An 8,972-nucleotide genomic window follows, 5' to 3' on the forward strand; every position below is an offset into this window, starting at 1 on the left:
AATGTTCCTTCACCCTACTTCCTCTTGAACAGCTGCTTAAATAAGAACTGGGCCCACTTTACCCCTTCTGTTAGCAATTACAAAAAACATGATATTCTTGCAATAAGAGAAATCAATAAGAACCACATTGGTACCCAAAAGTAAAATTTAAATAAATAATTTAATTTTTCATTGTTACCAAATTACCTAACTTTGCTTGAATATATAATTTAATATTTAGGGCGGGGGTGGGTAAATATGTGGTCAATTAAACTATTTAATTTGGTCCGCCAAACTGGAATAAATTATATTGATGATCCATAAATTTCCGTGTAATTCTGTGACTCCCCATAGATTGTACTCTACAAAAAATGTGTCTTTGTTTGGGTGCAGAAAGTTATTCTGCATTCATATGGTGTTGAAAGATTTTTTTTTTTGTTCATGCGTGTTTTTGGTTGTTTCTTGATGGACATCAAGCATCTGGTGGAAATGGCACTAAAATGAAAACCAAAAAGCTTCTAAATGTTTTATTTTAAAATGTATACATTATTTTTCAGTCAACATGAGAGCATGTTTTCATCCAGATTCCATGTTATCTTTGGGGATTTAGTAAGGTCCACCTCCCCTTACATACATGGTAAGAAAAAAAAAAAAATGAAAGAAAAAAAATGGCTGCCACAGGACCAAACAGGAAGGATTGTCTTTCCATTTTTCAACATTTTCTTCACAGCAGAAAAACAAAATAAAAAGGAATCATTTTTAATGATTTAATTACTTCAAAAAAATTCAGTCATTCAGTTTAGATTCTATACATTCTACTTTTTGTATCTGTGTGCTCTACTGGAATGAAAAAAACAACAAGTCCTGATAAAGAAGCTGCAGTAAGATATAACACACATGCAAGCAGATACATTTCTGTTATTCATGATTACAGAGTCTCTCCTCTCCAGAGGTGAGTCATGGTGCTCCAGTTAATTGTAGTGTTGTTGCTGTGAGGGTCAGAAACCTCTTCAGATGGACGAGGACTTTTTTTTTTCTTCTAATCAACCAGCATGTTTGGGTGTCAGAATAAATACATTATTTTGTCAAAAAATATTAGTCACTGCTGAAAACCTAAATTGACACGAACTCCAAACCTATTATACCCTCATGGATTAAACTGTTGTACTGATTTAGGCTTAAACTGCTAAATAATTGAGGATGTTGTGTTGTTAACAAAGATCAGGGATAAATCTGAGCTCCGCTTCAGTGAATCTTTGTTAATAATACATGAGACGTCTCACTGAAAACCGCTTCCTAGGCAAACCCAGGGATTATCATCAGTTCAGACACTTACTGACATTAAAGATTTAACACGTGCTAATTGAAATACAATAGGCCTTCTAACAAAGTGGAAAAACAGAAGTTTTAATGACATATAAAAGTTATTTTGTTTAACCTGATTTTAATCTGAAAGCTGTTTGTTTTATGCTGAAACTGAGGTAAAAATATCTTCATCATAGTGCGACTAACTTGAAGGTTTACACTGAAAGCTAGTGACAAAACTCAGTCATTGCTTCTTTTTTTCCCACTTTTCTTTGTTACAGTTACTACATTTGCAGCTTGACGTTACATTAATGTATTTATGAGACTGATGATGTATAATTTTATAAAAGTGAGGCTTAAAAAAAATAGGTTGAACTAGTTTTTACCACAAACAGGAACTTGGCTGAACAAAGATTACTTTGCTCAATTGCCTGAGGAAACGCTTTAAAAGTATCAGGAGATATTTCTCTGAAGGCTACAAAAATGTACATGATGTTTTTTTTTTCTTTTATGACATTTTTTGTTAATACTCTTCTGCAGTGCAGCTTGGTGATATTTGAACTTTGACTTTTCTCAACTTAAACACAATTCATCTTTGCAGCTAATCATATGTGGTAAATTTAACCTGTCACACTCGGGTGTGTGAATATCAGCATCGTTTTTCAATTTAAAGCAATTGCGTTTCATTTCCTAATTATGAGAATTTAATAAAACCGAGTTGAGCCATTTGGATTCTAATAAATAATCGGTGAGTTCAGGCCGGTTTGCTGAACCGTGAGGTCTTATTGAGGCATCAAGAGGAGTTTCTCTGGGGAAATAATGCAAGACTAAATTCAGCTGTATTTCTAATAGATCCTTTCGCCATCACTAATGCTTCTCTCTGGGCCATAAAGGCAGCGCTCTTGTGTGTCTCTGTCTGCAGCCCAGTTTGTGTGTGAGACAGTAAACACATTAAACGGGGCAAATATGTTATTGGGGGAAGCAGTCAGTCTGTAATATTAGGAGCCACCCCAGGTAGACTGAACTGTTTGGTGTTATTAACTGGCAGGAAGTGATGAGGAAGTCCTGGGGTGGAGACATTTATCTTGAAGAACATCCTTTTATTCACTCTCCACATAGGAAGGAAGGAATGAAGCCCCTCTTCAAACAAGTAGGAGTTGGATTAGCAATGTTAGCTCAGTCTCCTTACTTTTTAAAAATATAGACAGAGGAGCAAATAAAGTTTTCTAACTTTTTATGATTACACAGGTATTTTAAGATGTTTCTGAAAGACCATCTGTCATAAAATTTATAGGATCAGTTGTTTCCTTTTATTTTTAAAACTTATAGGTATAGGATTTTACTAATTGCTAACAGCTCATTCAAAAGAATATGACACACGGGACTATGAAATATTAAGTTTGTCAAAAGGAGTTTAATGAACTGCTTGAAAAAGAGTGGAAAGGAGCAAACTTATATAATCCCATCCTGTTTTCCTGTTTTTTTTTTAATAAATGAATACTTTTCCCCCAAAAGAGTTGATTACACTGATAGTAGCACAAGCAATAGAAAAACTGCAAAGTCAAATGTATTAGTCAATGCATTAAAAAAAAAAAATCCCCCAAAATGTCCTAGCAAAATAAAGGACTCTGGTACAATAAGGTAAACAATACTGATTTATCTGTTTATTATAGTGGGTTAACCTAAAAAAAAAATGCTCAAAACGGCAGAACTTTTTGATCACATTTTCTTTTGGGTGTAGTTTTATTTTGAAGGGAAGATTCAGATGGTAAATTTAAAGTCATGCAACACCAAGCCAATGATCACATGCATGTTATTGTTTTGATCCCATCTTGATTAAACTTTCCAGAATAAAACCACGTCATTCTGCTTTGTTTATCACTTTAGCTGGAAGAATATTCAGAATACAACATTAGGAAATGTCTGTTTTATTCAGAATTTTTTAGCATGTTAAGATCTTTATATACCATAAAAGAGGCAAAAAAATTGTATTTTATTATCTGATGATTTCACGAGTTTTTACATCAGTTGAAGAAGTTTGCTATTCACTATTTTCAAACTCTATCAGCTTGAATCCAATTTGTGACAAATGTTTGTGTTTCACATTTTTTAAACTTCCCCCTAAAAACTCTTGTATTAGTTCAGAATTTTTTTTTTTAATTTATAACTTTTAGTTCTGGATTATAATTAACTCAAAAACCAAAGATGCTCAAACCATGTCCATTCACATGAATCTCTGAGGATTGGCACACAAATGTGTCAGTTTACATTCATTTAATGCATAGTAACCCAATTTTGTGACATAAACAAAAACAAAAAATATATATATTACAAGGATTTGCTTACAAAAAACACAGTCATTTACACTTTTGCGATTCATTATTCTTTTTTAATTTATTTATTTATTTGTTTTTGGGATGCATTCACTAAGTGTAACAAATGGGAGATTTTTACTGTTTTAAAATGAAACAGTCAAAATGCCATTAAGCAAACATCACAACAGAGGCTTGAATAAACAGAGCATTTAAAATGATAAAATGGAATCATCTCTGTGGTCCGATTCAGTGCGAGACCCATCATCACTCGGATAATGAAGTGGCATCAAGGACAGCTCTCTGGAACCAATATTTGTTTGTTCCTCACATCCCACGTCATCTAAGAACATATTTAAATCTGCAATTTGATGGAAGCAGCAACAAAATGTTCATGAAACTCCAACTTTAGATTGTCTTTGCTGAGGAATTCATTTGTTTTTCTCCAAAAATTATTTTGTTTTTAGTTACTAATATTTGCTGAAAACGTTATATCACAAGCCCAAATGTGAATAAAAAGATTCATTAACTACCAGCAAAAAGCAAAAAGGATGTGAGTTCATTTTGTGCAGAAACACCCAAATCAAACATAGCTGTCACCAGTGTGGGCTTGCTGAGCAGGCTGCATGGAGCGCAGTGTTGTTGACCTGTTGTAACTCTGTTCTCTGAGTTACTCGACAGAAGAGCTGCAGAAACATTCCTCAAAGTAATGGCTCCTTGGTGATGAATCTGCTCTCGTAATTAGTTTTTTCAGCTCAGGGCGGAAATTTCACGTCAGAGTTTGGGGTGAGGGCAATAAAGGGGATGATTTCTCTGAAGCAAAAGCTAAAGGGGGTGCTGCTACAGGTTAAACAATCATCTCCTCTGTGTGTTATTTAAAGATCTCAGTTCCTCTGACTCAGACATCAGAACAGAGTGCACCCGGTCATGAGCCTGTCTCCAAGGACACCTGGTTCTTAACGTTGGGGTTCTGGCAGTAAATAAGTCCTGGATTCAAAATTTTGTGAATGAAACCCTGCTTTACTTATCAACGCAGGACGGATCAGAGCGTGGCTTGAAGCACACATTCTCGGCCTGTGATTGGTGAGGCAGATGATAGGCGAGTCTTTGAGGAAGGCAGACGCAGCGTGAAACAGAGACTCCTAATTGGATCTGCAGTTGTTTGTTTTGCTGCGAGTAGAGACACACTGACAGAGCTGCTCTTGTTTACAAGACAAAACGCAGCAGAATTATCTGAGCTCCCACATCAGGACAGTGTCTTCACTCCTGCGTCTTATACAGTACAGTGAGGCAGAACACGTATTTGGTAGTCGCAGATTCTGCAATACGAGAGACAGAATGTGACAAATGAGTCTAGGAATTCATATCGTCTGATTTTTTAAGAAATTATTTGTATAATGAAACAGAAAATATACATTTAGTGCCAACAAACAATAAGAATTTAAGAAATGTCTGTTTATTCTTCTCACTTGTTCCTTGTATTAATGACACCTGTTTGAACCTTCATAAAAGAAACCTGTTCAAACACTTAAATAGTCAGACTAAAACCTCTTCATCATGACCAAAGAGCTGTCACATTTGTTTAATAAAAAATGAAATTTGTTGGATTTGTTTTTTTTGGTTTTTTTGCATTCTGTCTCACAGTTGAATGATTAATATAAAATCTTAAACTCATCTTTTTAATTGATAAATGATTAATACTTTGTGTCTGTAGATCCTCTATTTACTTTTTACTTTTCAGAAGTTTGTTTTAGCAAGAAATGAACAAAGCATGACAGTTGTTCAGTGTTTTTGATAGAAGTTCTTGCTTCTTTCTCCTAACAGCTAAATCCAGATGAATGACTTGATATTTCCTTGAGATAAAAACAGCTTTGAGGGGTAGAGAATAAGCTTTAATACTGGGAAACTCAGTTTACCACTAGAACTTTCTAACTAGAACTGATGGAAAAATATGAAGTACCACAATGAAAAAATCTAATTGTAACACTATTTTGTGATTTTAATTAAAAAAAAAACAATTACGTTTTTATTTTCTACATGAAAAAGGAGATGCTTTAGATCCTTACAGAACACTACACAAAGCTGAAACTAAATAAAGCATTGTGTGTTTCTCTTTTTTGATTGATTGAAATGCATTGTCTGTTTGTGTGATTGTTAAAATGTTCTTTTGTTCAAGGTTTTTAGTGGTGCTTTAAGTTGACAAGGAATTTTCATCAACCTTTTCTTTGAACTACACAGAATGCAATTTAGCTTTTTTTGTTGAGTCTCCAGAGATTATTGACTGAGTCATTTTTGTGCAGTTTTGGAACTTTTTGTTAAGTTGAGGTGGAAGAAATGTTCTGAGTTTGTTCCTTGAATCCAAGTTTTAAAACAACTCCCCATTCTTCTTTTGTCAAATGTGCATTATATTGATTTCAATGAAATCAGAGTGAGAGGGCCTGACATTACAATGTAGCATTAGAGTGTGCAAGTGGCCCTGCAAGACTGACGACATTTTCAGGGTTTACCCCAGTTTGGCTCCAGCCAGGGGCTGACTTACCATTAGGTAAAGGTCAGCAATCACCTTGGGCCCCCAAAACTCTAGAGGCCCTAAGCTGAAAACTTAATGAAAGTATCTAAAAAAAAAAAAAGAATTAGGGCTATCATTATTTAACTCACACAGAAAATCCCAGAACTGGAATAAGACTGATCATGTAAGTTTTTGGTCCTCCCCTGTCCTGCTGCAGCAATGGTATATTCCAGTCCACACAAGTTTTCAAGCAGATGAAGCATTTCCATATTGTCCAACTCAATTGGACGATTTTTATTCTGGCTTTCCGAGCAAAATTTGCTTTAATGAGGATGCACATAATTGGATCAGTTTGAGAGCTTTTAGTTCCTGCTTGAAATATGTTTCAAGCAGGAATGTGTGTTCTGGGGAGCAGGTGAATCAGTGCTTCCTCACCTGACGTCATGAGATGTACAGTCTACTGATCTTAAAATAAGTACGTCCACTAGCCTGTTCCATAAATTCCATAAATTATTCTGCTTGATTCTAATCGTTTTTATCCTAAAAATTGCTTTTTCTGTTTAATTTCAGCACAAGCCTAACAGGATCAGCATCGTTTTTGTAAAGTTGACAAATATAAAAAAAGCTGACAATCTTTACACTTACAATGCTGGAAACTGTTTCATCAGTTTAAATAACCAATAAAAAATGTGGCAAACACATGAATGAAACTAGTTTATGTTTTCCTCTACAACGAGTGGTTTTGAAGCTAATATTTGAAATTACAAATAACTGACCCGGTGCTTGACATATTTGAAGGTAATTGCATGTTATTGTTACAATATGAGTTTATTTTTCCAAATTTAAGCAGAATTTTCAATCTTGGAGCACAGATTAGCCCTTCAGCATCAAAGGCAGAGGCTGGACGGTAACTGATGTCATGAAACATTGAATACACAACAGTGCCAGACAGACTGGGTAGATTCCTTTCATTTTCTGTGCCGTAAATGAAACTTGGCGTGGTGATTGTTAAAGTCGTTTCTCTTGTAGTTTCCATTTCCGCAGTACAACACTTGTGTTTCCGACTCTGTCAGCTTCAGTGATGCTCTGTGACAGGCTTTAGCAGCTTAGCTGGCTGCCTGCATGAGTGGTTCCTTCACTGTATTCCTCGTTAGTGTCCACACACTGTGAACCCTAACAAGGGCTCTGCATTTCAACCTTCTGACATCACATGTGTCAATTAAAAGATGACAAAAGCAGCTTAAATAGCTTAACAACTGTAGCAATAATAGTTGGAAAAAAAACATATTTTTCCTTTTTTATGTTTAGTTAATTGAAATGTTTTGACTGGGTTTGATTTTAATCTTAATTTCTCATTTTCTTCCATAAAAAGTTTGTATTTTTAAGGTATAAAAGTGCATTACTTGGTCATCTCTGAGGATTATTTCAGTATTCTTGATCAGTTTTATTATTTGTACACATTTTCCTTGTGGTTATTTGTCTCCTGGTTTGTTTTGTTGCGGTTCTCCTGGCTGCTGAGGCGTTGATGAAGGTGTTCAATACCCAAGTCAGAGCTATGGAGATGAGATGCCAAAACCCAGATTTCTCTCAAAAAATAAAGTAAGTTGTTTTGAACAAAAAAACAGTTTTTTAGAACACCTTCCAGACACTGAATAATAATTACTGTATTGTCTTTTTATTGTTATTTATTATTTATCTACTATTTTGATAAAACTATGGTAACAAGATAATTTCTCTTTTTTTGGGATTGTATTCTATTTTATTTTATTTTATTCTAAATGTTGTATTTTGAAAACATTCAAAGATGAAAGAAACTTTCTGAAATTGTACTCAATTACTTTTTCATCAAAAAAAGGTTGTAATCACAGTTTAATTGTATTTTATTTTTAATTTTACAAAATGAATGAACTCCTTCATTGATTAAAAAAAACAAGAATGGTAAGAGGACAGCTTTCATGTATGTTAAACATGCATCACATCACAGGAGGCTGGTGAAACAGCAGTGTGTAATTTTAGATCCCATGTAGGGAATCTACAGCGACACGGAGACTGTAAACATCCAGACTTCCCTTTTCCGAGTGACAGTCTCTGTAACACTGCAGACACTTTGACAGAATGACTTTGAGCTGTCCGTGCACATACAAGGTTTTCACCTTGTCTCCCTTTTTTCTCAGGTGTTTTTTAGGTACTTTTTTGGCCCTCGTAGACACTATAAATATCCTCATCATTCATGTAACAAATGGTCTTACAAAAAGACTTAGCCATAATTAAAATACTCACAGGTAATCAGATAGTTTTACTTTTTTCATTCAATAGTTTTTTTTTGGCATATTGGTTCCAGAAATTCTCCATTCTTTCCCTCTACACGATTTTTTTCTCATCTGCGATTGCTTTGTCTAATTTTCTTTGGCAAAAAAAAATCTACAAACTTGAGTTCAAAAGAGACTTTTGCAGTTTCCACTTGTCGATTAAGATTTATGTGTCTGTTTCACAGAGATACAGATCATATTTTTATTAAACTTAATATAGTCATATGCATGCTTCTTGTTAATGCAGATGTCATCGTATATAATGGGAGCATTTTATGTCTGGTTCTTTGATTAAATGTTGCCCAGCTTTAACTAAAGATACGTCTTTGTGTTATTTAAGTCAGTAGTTGCCAAAACTCCTGATTTTCAACCAATATAACCATGGAAATACTGTAAACACTTTATATTGAGGGTCCCTTTATTAACCTTAGTTAATGCATCGTTAGGCATCATTTAGCAATTAAATAACATATTAACAGACACTTTTAAGACCACTTTGCATTACTATTTTTTTATTAAATGAATTAGTGATTTATTGTTCAGCCACTTATTAATGCA

This window comes from Oryzias melastigma, linkage group LG16 (genome assembly GCF_002922805.2).
Source record: "Oryzias melastigma strain HK-1 linkage group LG16, ASM292280v2, whole genome shotgun sequence".
In the NCBI taxonomy this organism is placed as follows: Eukaryota; Metazoa; Chordata; class Actinopteri; order Beloniformes; family Adrianichthyidae; genus Oryzias; species Oryzias melastigma.